Source organism: Bidens hawaiensis, unplaced genomic scaffold (genome assembly GCF_021521415.1).
Source record: "Bidens hawaiensis isolate Kalapana, Puna unplaced genomic scaffold, B.hawaiensis_p1.1 tig00018278_1, whole genome shotgun sequence".
In the NCBI taxonomy this organism is placed as follows: Eukaryota; Viridiplantae; Streptophyta; class Magnoliopsida; order Asterales; family Asteraceae; genus Bidens; species Bidens hawaiensis.
The window spans coordinates 180036-194947 of NW_027492765.1; the positions used below are offsets into that span (position 1 = coordinate 180036).

Genomic DNA, 14912 nt, shown 5'->3' on the forward strand with positions numbered 1-14912 from the left:
TTAATTTATTGGTTTTATGAAAAAACCAATAAGTCAATAAGTTATTTTCAGAGCATGTTTGGGATGACTTATTTTTAAGCTTCTTTTGACTTTGCAAAAAGTAAAAAAAAAAAAGTATTGAGATTACTTCTCAAAAACTCTTTTTCCTTCATTTAAAAATTAAAAGGAGTAGCAAAAGTCATCTGTTCAACAAACACTTTTAACTTGTTAAAGTTAATACGTTAAGAAGTAGATTCAATAAGAAATCCCAAACACTCGTGATTCATCTTTCCTGAAAACAACATACAACTCTCCGTTGTACCGCGCTCTCCAAGCGTGCTTGTATCCCCCTTTTTCCTTATCATGGAAAGTCGTGAAATAACTCTGATGAGAAGAAAAAACATAAATAAAAATTAAGAGATCCTCCTAGCTCAAACCTAGACACTTTAAGATGTTTTTTCACTAAATTTATTACATCATTATTACTGATTAATAATAGAAATATCAGTTAAATGGGAGTATCAAATTATTTTATTGTAAAATATTCATTTATTTTATGGTTGAAAATTAAGCACCCGTCTAAAACATGATAAGACATGAATTAACAACCCTAGTTTGTTTCAATTCATTTGAAAGGCAAGAAGAAAAGAAAAACCCAGAATCCCAAACCAAAAAAGTTTTTAAAGTTATAAAGAGCAGCAAAGCAAAGTTGAAGGGTAATAAGAGCAACTTCCGCAAAACAAAAAAGGTTTTTTACGATTGGGGATTGCAGTTAAATGATGAATTGAATCGATTTGATTGATGCCGTGTGACAGGTGACAACTGAACCAATTAAGCAACATCCCCCGTAATTCTCCGATCGCTTCGTTAAAACAAAACAAGAAAGATTATCGGAGATTTCAAATTCAATCCAAAACAGAATAAAGATATTATTATTATTATTATGTTGCAACAACGACCCCGTAGAAGGTGCGAAGGCACAGCCATGGGTGTCATCGGTCTCGATCTTCGTCCTGGTCTCGGAATCGGACCTTTTCACTCGGTAACTTTTATAAATTAATTCACGATCTTTTAGGAATTTCGGTTTAAGTTAGGTGGGTATCTTTATAGATATTTTGGCAAGTAATTAGGTTGGATTTTAAACATCTTTATTCAAGTTTTGTTTGGGTTTGGATTTGGATTGATGGGTTTCTTTTAGGGATGCCTATATGTGAAGCTTTCGTGCAAATCGAGCAGCAACCCAACATCTATGACGTTGTTCATGTCAAGTACTTTGATGAGGTTAGTAGTTTGGGATACTTGTAAGTTGTCTTAATAGTCGATAAAAGTGTTTTGGTATGATCATACAGGATCCGTTAAAGCTGGATGTTGTTATAAGCTTCCCGGATCATGGTTTCCATCTTCGGTTTGATCCATGGTCTCAGGTAATGTTATATGTTTATATCAGTAATGTTATTTTACAGATGACCATAAATGATATTATTTTCAGAGGCTTCGTCTTATTGAGATTTTTGATGTCAAACGCCTTCAAATGCGCTATGCAACAACCCTTATTGGGTAAGTACGATTTATAGTTTTATGATTTAATCTGCTTGTGAATGACGTGAGACTTTATTATTATTATTTTTAGAGGTCCATCTACTCCTGCTACTTTTGTAGCTGTTTATGCTGTTTTTGGGCCAACGTTTCCTGGAATTTATGATAAAGATCGAGGCGTCTACACTCTTTTCTATCCGGTAAGATAATATTATTATTAAAGATAGCTGTCAATCATATGTTTGTTTCTTTAATCTCATATTCGGTTTCTTTAATTGCAGGGGTTATCATTTGCTTTCCCGATTCCCTCTCAGTATACAGATTGTTGCCATAACGGGGAAGGTACAACTTTTTCTTTTGTTGATATTTATGATTTGATTCCCTAGTTATTAATGCTAATTATTATATTTTGAACATGAAAGCTGAATTGCCGTTGGAGTTTCCTGACGGGACAACTCCAGTAACGTGTCGTGTATGCATATACGACAGCTCAACTGATAGTAAAGTTGGTGTGGGATCACTGATGAACAAAGCTTCTGCTCCTCCGCTGCCAGCTGGCAGTCTCTACATGGAAGAAGTTCATGTTAAGGTTTGATTACTTGATTCATGTTTTCTTTTAGTCAATTGTTTTATGGAACTATTGTCACTGGTGTGACGGTTGTAGGTGGAGATTTAGATTCTAGGTGGCAAAATTTGCGGGTTGTTGCCAAAATGGTTTGGGTTGAAACTATAGTTACCAAATACGCTCCAGGAGGTGCGATTTCCGTATTGGGACGGAGTGTGCAGAAACGCAATTTGCTAGTGTACCGAACGCTCGTGAATTCGCGTACCAATTCTGATGGTACGTCAATCCAATTCGGAAATTTAATCGATCAATACGGTAATGAAATCGTGTTTCTGATGATGTAAAATTCGGCAATTGGATCGATTTTTTAGCTTTCCGAACTATTAGGATAATGAAATTATTTAATTAAATAAATATTATATAAATAATGAAATTATTTTACTATGGAATTATGTATATTATTATAAGTTATACTCTGTTATGGAATTATGGATAATCTCTTTTGGATAATTTATTATGGAATTAATGTTTTGGTAATTATGTATTTTGGTAATTTTTGTTTTAAATTGGGTGCACCGAACCGGATTCTATGGTACACCGTACCAGTTCGTACCAAAATGAACCTACCCCCCTCCGTACCGAATACGTCACCTTGAGCGAATTGCATACCATATTTCGTTCCCGTACCGGAGCAAACCGCGATTTAGGTAACTATGGACTTGAAACATTTCATTTTGAGTGTAGGTCAGGCTGGTATGGGTTGACCCGTGAATCCCTTGTATGCTTTTTTTAAGAAAGTTGATTGCTTTTCATAAAAATAAGTTGAAGCTTTGAGTATAAATGGTTAGGAGGTTGTATCTTTAATCTTGTATGCTTTAAAAAAATTTGGGCGGCACGTTAGACTCGTTCTTTTGCTAGGTAAATATATAATTGTGATGAAAACAACCCAAGTCGACCCACTAACACATTTTCCCCGCTTGAGATAAAAATAACCTAAATTGATCCATTAACACATTTGACTTGCTTGAGGTAAAAACAACCCAAATTAATCCATTAACACATATGACCCATTTGAGATAAAAACAAATAATACATGTGACATGTTTGAGCAAAAAAAAAAAAAACAACCCAACTCGGCTCATGTTCATTTTCTCAGTTTTTCGTTTTTCTTTTTCAGCTAGGGGAAGAATTATGGTTTACTGTAGGTGCTCAGCATATCCCCTTTGGTGCTTCTCCACAGGTACTGCAAGCTGTATCTTTTTAAAAAGATTATTTCACATATAATTTTAATCATTTCTTAATGATTATATATTATTTCACATGAAGGATGTATGGACAGAATTAGGCTGACCTGATGGAATCCAACAAAAACAGGTTATTTTCAATTTTTCACGTTTGAAATCACAAATATTGTTGGCACACATGCATAATGCATTGTATAACTACTGTACATGTGGCGGTGCCAGGTGGACCAAATGGTAATTCACTCTGCGTCCGACCCACGCCCTAAAACAACTCTATGTGGCGATTACTTTTATAATTACTTTGCTCGCGGCTTCGACATATTATTTGACGGCCAGGTAATTTTCAGTTTTTTTATTTAAACATTTAAGAATAATAATTGTCGATGCAATAGCAATATGAATGTGTTAACTGGAATTCTCAGACTCATAAGATCAAAAAGTTTGTTCTGCACACAAATTATCCGGGCCATGCTGACTTTAATTCTTACATTAAGTGCAATTTCGTTATACATGCTGCAGAATGTAAGTGATATTATTATTATTATTATTATTATTCTCACACAAAGTTTCGGTTCGATTTTGTGGAAAGTAACGTTAACTAATATCTTTGTTCTTGTTTTAAACCGTAGTGGACGGTGCATATCGTCAAGATATGAATTCTTCTAAAAGCAGAATTACCCCTGCCACAAAGTGGGAGCTAGTGAAGGTCAATATGAATTACCAAATCACCCCTACTTTGAAGCTTTTAGATAAATTGTAGCTTGCATGAAAAACAAAGTTGTATTAAATATGAAAATACACTGTGAGAACCTGCTAGGGATAACTCACGGGACCCACCAATATACTGCTGATGGTGGGAAGGTTAGGCTGAAAACTTATTATTATTTTTGTTCTTTTTTTCTTTGTAGGAGATTCTTGGAGATTGTGGGTGAGCGGCTATTCAAACACAAGGGTCTACAAGCAATCCATTTGGGTCAACTTTTGTCTACGGGTACCAAAATGTTGCTTTTGAGGTAATTTTAATATATTCTTGTTTGTGTATTTTTTTCTTGGTTATTCTATAATGGTTTTGTTGGTATGTAGGTAATGAAGAATGGGTATATTGCAACAGTGACTCTTTTTCAATCATTCTAAGTTGTTCATGGTACTTATATTTTTTCTGTATATTGTTTTTAAATTGGTTTTTGTTGTGAAGTGTCTTCATTTACTTATTTTTGAATTATTGTTTTGCAGGGTGTAATGGATTGGCTTTGTATAGTTGTTCCAAGAAAGATGAAAGTTGTACAGTATTAATTTGGAGATTTGACATTTTATCTCTTATTATGCCTTTTAGTTCTTGTAATGATGTCAGCAGTCAACCTTGTATATTGTCTCTCAAAAGTTGAAATTGAAAGTTCATGGGGATCTGTTATAACATTTACATATCTTCTTTCTGCTTGTGGTAGTTTGAACTAGGGGAGTAAACGAGTCAAGTTGGTTGCTCATTTCTGCTTGTGGTTGTTTGAACTAAGGGAGTAAACTAAGGGAGGTAATTCATGGGGATCTGTTATTACATATCTTCTTTTAGATATATCACAGGTACTTGTGCCAAATCTGCTTGTAGGGTGTTCATTTTGATCACCTCTGGTTTAGTAACTGAAATTGTAGGGGAATCATTTTGGTGATTATGTCAAAAATTTCCAAGACAAGACTTGGTGTCTTGTTTAGTGTGAAAGAGGTAAATACATGTTTGTTCTGTTTAGGCTAAATGTAATGGGGCGAAATGGAGGGCGATTTTGGGGAGGAACACCGCCCCCACCCCCCACCCCGGGGTGATTTTGGGGAGACATGGGGCGGGGGCGGGAGGATTTTGTCGCCGGAAGGAAGAAAAGAAATATTATTATTATATTACTATTTGAGCCCCTACACTATTACACCCCAAAAACAAATTTCTACCCTTTACTGACCGGAGCGCCACGTGTCGCAATTCGCCCCAATTTGTAGTCCCTCCACTACGCATAGAGGAATAACAGTATCACTTAAACATCCAAAATATACTACAAAAGTGCATTATTCATTGCGTAGCAAGTATGGTAAACAGAAAAAGCAAGTGACCTACAAAATCAAGATAGGGATGTCACAAACAAATGAAATTATAAGCAAATATTTTTTTTTTCATTAATAAACCTAATGTGTCTTCTCTTTGGCTACTGCACATGCCAACTTCGATAAGCTACCCAAACGGCCAAACCTATAAAATATATCTTTTCCAAAAGCAATTAGTATTGACTAATAACAATAAGAAAAAAGATGTTAAGGTTGTTACTTACAGAAGCCTCCCAGTAAATAGTCAATCGTGATAATCCATAAACCCGTATGATGACAGAAATCCATATTTTAAAAAACCAAAAGCATGAAATTCGGTCTATTTGAGAATTGAGACTAAAACTCACTTAAAATTAGAACAATAACGAATTATTAGTACGATTCCGTCAATGATACTTGTTCATCAATATCTTTGTGAGATACAAAATAAGATAATAGCAAAAGAAACTGTTGTGAAAATTGGATGTCAAAGAAACAAAAATTGACTTAACAGATTATGTTTTTGTTAGATTGCTTATCCACACTCTTTATACATAAAAGGACAAACTTAATAGACATGTAAATGCAAAATTTATGGGAATCAAGACAAACTTAATAGACATGTAACCTGCATTGTGTGTGCTGACACCATTGATATCGCATCCATAATTTGAATTGAGAGACTACACAGATAACAAAAGCAAATTAGATGATACAATTAATTATGAACTGGAAACATAGAACTATGTAAATTGACAAATTACGTGAAATTATGGCTCAATTCTCTGCAGCCAACTAATCAATCGATGTTGGAAATGACATTTTCAATGAAAGATTGAATACACAACCGGAAGGGTTCTTCCTAAATACAGCACACAACCAATTCAATCGAGTTACATTGAATTTGCAGAATTGGCTGTTAGGCCCGAACTCATCGTCTCCTAACTTACTAGCGAACACCGTTTTCGACCAAGCCTTACCATTTGCCGGAATGCCGGCCTTAGCCAGCAATACGCTTGAGACGTTAGGCATACGAGAAATCAACATCTTTCCGAAGCTAAGATCAACCCTCGATTGGTGGCCATTTTTAATTTAACAAATTAAATTTTGAACGGAATTGAGGAAGAATTATCATCATCGCCCAAGTTAAATAGGGAATAAAAACCCTAAATGTGGGATAGAGTAGACCTGCCGGATAAAGAGGAACCACATAGAAACAGGAACATAGAACCGCAGGTATTGTGACTGATTGTACCCGGTATCAAGGTTGACAAGGTAATATGTTATGATATGATATAATATTATTCACTATGTGTGTATAGTGTATTGTATTAGGGTGTGAGTTTCCGGCACAACACGAAAACATGACACAAAATTTAGAGATTTGGGTTAGTTTTGGATCGAACCTAGAGACAAGTTTATTTAAACAAGTTGTGTTTGTGATGAACCTAACCGGTTCACGGGTTCACCCATTTATTTATCTTTTTAACATGTGTTTATGTGATAATTTAAACTATTTGGGTGTTTTTAAGCCAAATTTTAAAGGTTTAAATCTTGATTGACGCATTTTAAGTTTTAACATAACTGCTTCAAAAGAATTAAAATAATACGTAAATTTAAAATTTAAAATTATTAATATGCAAAAAAATAATAATAATAATAATAAAATTCTTGTTTTGGGTTAAATGAGTTATGTGTGACACGATTTATGGGTTTGTGTAAAACTTAAGTGTTCGTGTCGGGTTCGCCAGCCAACTCACGAACACGACTTGTTTAACAACCCAAGTATAGTATAGTATGGGAGTTCACAAGTGGTTGACTTTAACTTTGAATTTGACTTTTGATAGGGTCTAGTTCCATTGGCCGGGTCGAATGACGAGTCATGGTGCCAAGGGCTTGACGGGCTCGCTTCACGCTCGGCAGCTTACTACCAACAGGGTGCACGTTTTGCCAAATGGTTAGTACAAGTCAGCCCTATTGCCTTTGACTTTAGTCAATACATAAAACTTTAACCTCACTTTGTTAACCTTGCAGGCGTACCGTTGTGAGCATTCCAAACGGGCCATCGGCCCTTGCGGTCAAGGAAGCAGCATGGGGTCTAGCCCGTTACGCTGCAATCTCTCAGGTAAAGACTAAAAACACTTATTAATGGCCAAACAGTTGACTTTTGGTTAGGTGTGTTTGTAAGTTTTAAGGTTTGGTTTTTTAGGACAATGGGTTGGTCCCGATTGTGGAGCCCGAGATTTTATTGGACAGTGAACATAGAATCGATAGGACGTTTGAGGTTGCAAAGAAAGTGTGGGCTGAGGTGTTCTTTTACTTAGCTGAGAACAATGTGTTGTTTGAAGGAATCCTGTTGAAACCAAGCATGGTTACACCCGGAGCTGATTGCAAGGACAAAGCTACACCTCAACAAGTCGCGGATTACACCCTCAAGCTTCTCAAACAAAGAATCCCACCTGCGGTTCCTGGTATCATGGTAAGTTTCTGTTCCCTAGTGTGCATATATATGGGATGGCGAAAAAGCCTGAACCAGACTAGAAACCTGAAATATTGGGGACAGGTGTTTGAGTACGACTGGGTATGACGTTGGTTTTAGATTTTTCTTTTTTTATGGTTTGAGACTGGTATGGGATTAGTGATGCGCGTCTGATTTCCTGAATCCGTTTAGATATACGATAAAAGGGAGAGGTTCATTACAAGACATTAAATTATTACGAGATAAAAGAAAAAAAACTTAAATCGTTTAAGTTTATTTATCAATGGTTCATATTTCTTTAGAACTTTTTTATTATACAAATGTCTATCACATTGTGTTATGTGCTCAAAATACCATTAATTAATTTCTTCATGCGTTATTTTAAACTTTTAAAAATATACCTACACATGATTTGTACGTGTTTAGGTTATATAAACAAACAAACTTATTTCATGGTTTTTTTAATTTCGGATAGAAGAACAAATATTGTATTTCAACAATTTTCTTTTACTTTAAAGACTGTAAAAATGAACTGTTTAACCTTTTCTTTTACTTTAAAAACTGACCCTATGATACATAATAATAGTTAAAAGGCGTAGTTGATTATATAATATTTCAAGTCGGCTTACGGGATGAATTTAAGATGTACTATTTTATTTACAAAACCCGTCATGTATCTGACTCATTACCATTCCTATGTGCGCATTTTTGTTCATGGGTTCAATGGTGCTATGCATGAACGGGTTATGGAGTAAAAGTTAATAATATATGAATGAATTGCAGTTTTTGTCTGGTGGTGGAAGCTACACTCAACTTGAATGCAATGAACCAAAGCCCGAACCCATGGCACGTGTCGTTCTCATACGCGCGGGCCCTACAAAACACTTGCCTCAAGACATGGGGAGGAAGGCCTAAGAACGTGAAGGCGGCTCAGGACGCTCTGCTCCAACGAGCCAGTGCCAACTCCCTAGCTCAGCTCGGGAAATACACAGGCGAGGGTGAGTCTGAGGAGGCCAAAAAGGGAATGTTTGTTAAGGGCTATGTCTACTAAGCCGGTTTGAATACACGAGCGTTGAGCTTAGAACATGAAGAAAAAAAATGTTTATTATGTGAAAGTTATAAAATTTGTATGGACAGCATGGAGACTACTGCTTTTGTTCATAGCATGTACTTGTAGCAATTGTATAAGTATTTGATGTGGAGTGTTGGATTATGTAATTTTAGTAATTTTCAAGAGATGTTCATAAGATGATTTTCAAGTTATGTTACCGTTGGTTTTTTGGTTCTAAAATAACGGTTCAAGTTATGTTACCGTTGGTTTTTTGGTTCTAAAATAACGGTTAAGGTATAATATAAAACGATCCATAGTCTTCCTTGAAGAAACACCGATCCGATTCCCTTAACGGGTCCTGGATATAATGAGTCCACAGGGTAGGATACAAACAACAACTACGATATGAGCACAACCTCCGGAAGTCCAGTGACAGAAACCTGCAAAACAAGCACCGTGAGCTCGTTACGGGAAGGATAAGAGGGGGGTCTTCCCGTAACCACCCTCCTGCGTGAGAATAAATACAGTTCCGATAGAGAGAAAGTACTTAAGTATTTTAAGTAGATAGTGGGGTGTGAATGGATACCTCATGCAGATTGAAAGAGTATTTATAGCCGAAGAGTGTGGGAATATGATTGGGTCAGTTGTCCCATTCTAAAAGATCTCTAGTAAACATCTGGACACGTGCCCTCATGTGATAGGTTGAGCTATACGTCCCATGTGCATGGGTATAACAACCTGGACACGTGTCGCTCTATGATAGGACGAGTTAACCCTGACCATGTGCATGGTTATAACAACCTGACCAACTGTCCTTTATTCATTGGTTGATGGGTCACGTATTATTCAAGTAACGATCTTGGTAATTCTTCTAGAAGGTAATTGGGTAATTACAGCTGCCTTGTGGCATTGCCTTCCGAACATCTCAGCGGGTGAATATGTTACCCTGCAGATGATTTTTCAGGGTGCCTGGATGCTTCGGCACATGGTCCCTAGGACGTATTATCTTTCTTCCTTTAGTGGGTTGTGCGGGTGGTCCATATGTTCCGCGGGTGTCATATGAGGAGTCTTCTTTTGACCCGCGGATGATACTTAGGGGCATTTGGGTCTTTTTGGTACCCTACCTCTATATTCCTCTTATTGCTTCAAGTCAAGTGCTCTCTTTTTGGTACCCTACCTCTATATTCCTCTTTTTGGTACCCAGTCCATTGTTTCTTCCGTGTAAATTTTTATGCGGGTGAAATTTTGGACTTAAGATATATTTGGGGGTTTTTGAATTTTGAAATCTCGTTGGAAATATCTTCTGTTGCGGTGTGGATAACCATGAAAAGGACAAGTTGACCACGTGTAGGCGCGTGAAAAGGTAATGAGACGTTTATGCCGGCTGTCACTGTACCCAACTGTGTACCTTTTTCACTTTTTCGGGTTTCAGCGTGACGTGGCGTCTGCTGAGTGGATGACGCGTTTCTCTCTCCACTGTTCGTATCCCATCGCGATGGGTATAAATAATGGATGTTATCTTCTTTTCGAAGTTTTATCGCCTTTGATTTTCCTATCTATTCTGCTTTTTCTTCCAATCTCCCAATTTAGTTTGCGAATTCTGTTCAATATTGCTCGCTGTTTTCCGTACACCGTTGAACCAATGGCCAGTGACACGAGATCTTCGAAACCGAACATCGATACTGTGGAGATTGACTGGAATAAAAGAGAATACGAAGAGTTGATTCGCACCTATGGCATTCCACCGGAGTGGGGACCTGAGTTCCCTACCGCCGGTTCTATAGCCAGTAGGCCACCTGTTGGAAAGATGGTTGTTTATGCCAACTACTTTACCCATGGGAATCTTCGGTTTCTGATGACCAAGTTCCTCATTAAGGTACTCAGTGCCTATGGGATTCATCTTTCCCAATTACACTCACTTACACTTACGCAAATTAGACATTTTGAATTTGTGTGTAAGGCAAACGGGATGGTACCCCTCTCTGATCGATTCCCTGTCTTCTATCGACTGGTCAATCGAGGTAGATGGTTCAGAGGCATCCAAATACCCCGAAGGGTTATTGGGAATGAACTGTGTGAAGGTGCTGAAGCGTGGAGAACACGATTTTTCTGGATTTCAGAAGACGTGATTCCGACTACCACGGTCCGGCGTCAGGCCAATGAGGCGTTGCCGGATATAGTTACAGCTCCTCATGAGAACCAAGAATGGTTTCGCCTACTAATGTTGAAGCCTTCTCTAATGCGAGCCATTCGGGAAGAGGCGTTGGTGTCGGCGGGTATGAGCCGTTTATAGCTATATCCCGACTTGGAACCTATCTTCGTGGATGTGAACGAACGTAAGTCTTATATATTTTTCTGGCTTTTTCATTTTGTACAACTTCCTCTTGAAATTTCATTGTGCATATTTCAGTTGAAACAAGTATGTTCAACGCCCTTTTTGACAACGCGGGTTGTCGTTGAAAAAGAATTCGTGATGTGAAGGATCTCTCTGTCTTAGACATGACTTGAGGAAATTTTCTTTTTCCAACCAAGGTGCGCGTGTAACAGATAGTCTCGGAAGACATCTTCCAAACAGGTGCGTACATCCTTAATCCTCATCCGCTTAATATTCTCACTTCTGATGGTGTGATCGTCATTCTTTCTTCGAGTGACGAATCGTCATCTCACGAAGAGGAAGAACCTGATGTTGCTCCTGAATTTCATCTGTCTCAAACCTGTTGGGAAGAGGAATCTTCAATCCTTCTAGGCAAGCGACGCGGGCGCTAGCCACGCGGATGCTGAGGGAGGTCCGGCGACGAAGAAATGTCAGACATAGCGTTCGAAGAACAAAAGGTCACCTTGCTGAACGTATGAAGGGGATGGCTGGTAAGTCAATGTGTCTAACTTTATCTTTTCTTTTATGCTTTCATTGATACTTAAGTATGCTTTTGTTGTATGTAGATCCAACTATCGTTACTGGCAGGGGTGTATCATCGGAGAAACCGCCATCTCCACCACCCGAGAAAGATCAAGAGGCTCCCCCTCCTTCACTGGAAACTGAAGATCCTCTAGCCTACCTTTTTGGGACTGGAGATGCTCCCAGTTCCAAGGGGAAGGACCCTGTTGTGAATGAGGAAGCGTCTAAGACTCATGAGTCTTCGCACCAAACTCCACCACAATCTTTGACCTCTCCTTCCCCTTTCCTGACAGGTGAGGGAGAAGGATCGCATTCTCAACGTCTGCCGTCGGACGTTGAAAAAGTAGTGGCGCATGACGCGCTTCGTCAATCACCACCTCACTCTTATTCTCCCCCAGTGCGTCCTCAAGCATCAAATTTTGACTATTATGGGGAGCCTAACCCAGGGGAAGATGACCACATGTTCATCCCTAATTGGGATATTGTGAAAGGATCTCGTTTCACAGATCCGGGCACTTGTGCGACGTTTTTCAATCAATGTGTCCCGCCTGCAGAGCGGATCTTTCAACGTGGTCTGTGACACTCGTCAATTTCAGGTTAACTCCGTTAATTCAAACTCACGATCACACGAATTATGTCATTCCAGTAAACACATATCTCATTACATTTAATTAGGGTTTAAATGGCGCATGACAATCATTACACAAGTAGTCTTTCGGAGTTTCACCGAAACACACACGAGTCGACTCAAACCGATGGTGAACAAACAATAAATATTATAAACAAGTACTTGGTATAATATGTATTATGTTACGATAATATATATTCTGTGACTACGTGCTTGCATGTGTAACATTATATTGTGGACGAAAAAGTCTATTTTGTGCTAGAATTAAACTAAATGGAAGTTGAGGGTGCAAGTTGTAACATGTAGATTAATTAATTAATACATAAGCAGGTTATTATCATAAAACCCTAACTTCTTCCCTCCCTCCCTCTCTTGGTCGACGGCAGCCCCCGCGTCCCCTCTCTTGATCGATCGAACCCACACACACAAACATACAAGGTGTTTACAAGTTGTTTTGAAGATCCAAGAGGCTAACTAGGTAAATTAAACACTATATCTAATCTATTCTGCCAATTAATTGCATGATTGAACATGATGATCATAAACCCTAATTGTTAAACATGTTGATTATTGATATGCTAGGGTTGTATGCATGATTGTTAGTTCATAGGTTAATAGTTTGATGAGTTTTTGATGAAAACTGATGCTGGACAGATCCATAATTTCATGTTAAAATGACTGTAACTCGATGTTAATGATGTGTTTTGAAGTGATTATTGATTCTATGATGTAGTAGGTCGAGTCTAGTTTCTAAAGAGTATGAGTTTGTAATATTTGGACGTGTGAAAATTAGTTTTTATTAATTTACAAATCTGTTGTGCAAGTCTGATTCGGGAAGCCTGCTGGTAGGCTGTTTTGTAATTAATGTATCTCAGAAACGAAAAGACCAATTGAGTTGATTCCACTTCTGGAAGTTAATAATTTGAGTGAGAATCTAACCCAGTTGGCCTTGCATTAATTGGATTAACCATGTAACGGGAATAGAAAATAAAGTTCTATTGCGCATGATAATGATTGTTGTGTGCTTACTGTGTTGTTTTGATCATTGTGAGAAACCCGTATGCAGTAAAAATATAATAAAAATATTTTTAGAAACCTAACTCACGTGTGCTTTTGTGATGATTTTTGGTGATTTTATTTACATGTTATGGTTTATGAAATAGAGGAATCTTGACGTGTTAAAATCTATCTCGGTAACTTAGCTGCTGTATTCCTTAAGTTAACATGAAAAGTGGTTAATTGATCGTTGTTTGCTATGTGTTTGACAATTTGCTCTTGTGGGAGATAATTTGTTGATAATGTACCATGGTAACACTAAGCACTATACTTGTTCACACATGTAACTTATCACCAACATGTTTGTCGAGTCGCACTTGTTTCACAAACGAACGCATCTCATGCATAACTTTTATGTGTCGAGTCTAGAGACTCACTTGTAGTTCAAACACTTAGAAATCTCATTCTTGTTTTTAGAGCACTAGTGAGGATTTCTGTGACGCACGCTTTTCTCGGATCTTTTTGTTAACTTCGCAAACAGTGAGTTTCACGGCCCCCTTTACTCATTTATCGCTTTTATTAGGGGGGAAATAACATACTCCAACGATTTAGATTTTGTTATTAATTGTATATCACTTGTAAGGCTAAGTGGCAAACAAAACAACTAAGTCAATCTGAACATCGAACCGGTTAATATTTGGATAATAGCGAGTCACCTTTGAGTAGTACTGCTGGGTTTGACAAACCCCACCCAACTCTAAACTCGACTGCAGGTCGAGTGGGTGTAATTTTGGCTTACACATTACCATGGTCGTTGTTGACATGGAGGCAAGGCAATCGTATAAACAGTCAGCTTCGGTGTCGAACACTTAGTAATTCATGCTTGATAGGTTAGCTACCTATTGATATATAATTGACTTAACGCTATCTGGTAACGTTAAAACGCAACGCTTAGTTTATGTAACCTGTGAACTCACCAACCTTGTGTTGACACTTTTAGTATGTTTAACTCAGGTAGCCGAGGCGGGCGAGCGGTATAGGACATGCATTCTCTGAACACCATTGTTTTTAAACTTCTTTTAATTTTTATCATGATAACTGTGTTTTAAGTCGTCCTGTGTGGCGCAACTATTTGCTTTACAATTTTACGCTCCTGCACATTTACTTGAAACTTGTTTGTCTTGGTGGTTTTTGAAAACTTTAAATATGGTGCTTGATATAACTAATGATTCCGATCCTGTAAGTTCACACCCTCTGACGGTAAAACTCCGTTAGTGGATTTTGAGGGTGTGACAGATTGGTATCAGATCCATTGGTTATAGCGAACTAGAAATTGCATTCATACCAGACTATAACCGCAACGACCCATTAGTTATGATCTTACGTACTGCATATAAGTATTTATATATATATATATATGATATATATATATATATATATATATATATATTTGACTGCTCACTTTCTTTACTTC

General features: G+C 37.6%; 2 pseudogenes across 2 annotated transcripts; both read left to right on the top strand.

Moving 5' to 3' along the window:
• The first annotated feature begins 854 nt into the window (after positions 1–854).
• On the top strand, positions 855–4568 carry LOC143555743 (PHAF1 protein At3g51130-like; annotated as a pseudogene). Its single transcript, XR_013139257.1, has 14 exons — positions 855–1017; positions 1173–1260; positions 1329–1403; positions 1469–1536; positions 1610–1715; positions 1797–1857; positions 1938–2104; positions 3258–3320; positions 3407–3454; positions 3547–3660; positions 3747–3846; positions 3954–4030; positions 4233–4337; positions 4408–4568. The product of XR_013139257.1 is annotated as a PHAF1 protein At3g51130-like (transcript).
• A 2071-nt stretch (positions 4569–6639) lies between these two features.
• Positions 6640–9130, top strand: LOC143555739 (fructose-bisphosphate aldolase, chloroplastic-like; annotated as a pseudogene). Its single transcript, XR_013139256.1, has 5 exons — positions 6640–6663; positions 7236–7345; positions 7423–7513; positions 7598–7867; positions 8651–9130. The product of XR_013139256.1 is annotated as a fructose-bisphosphate aldolase, chloroplastic-like (transcript).
• Positions 9131–14912: the final 5782 nt, after the last annotated feature.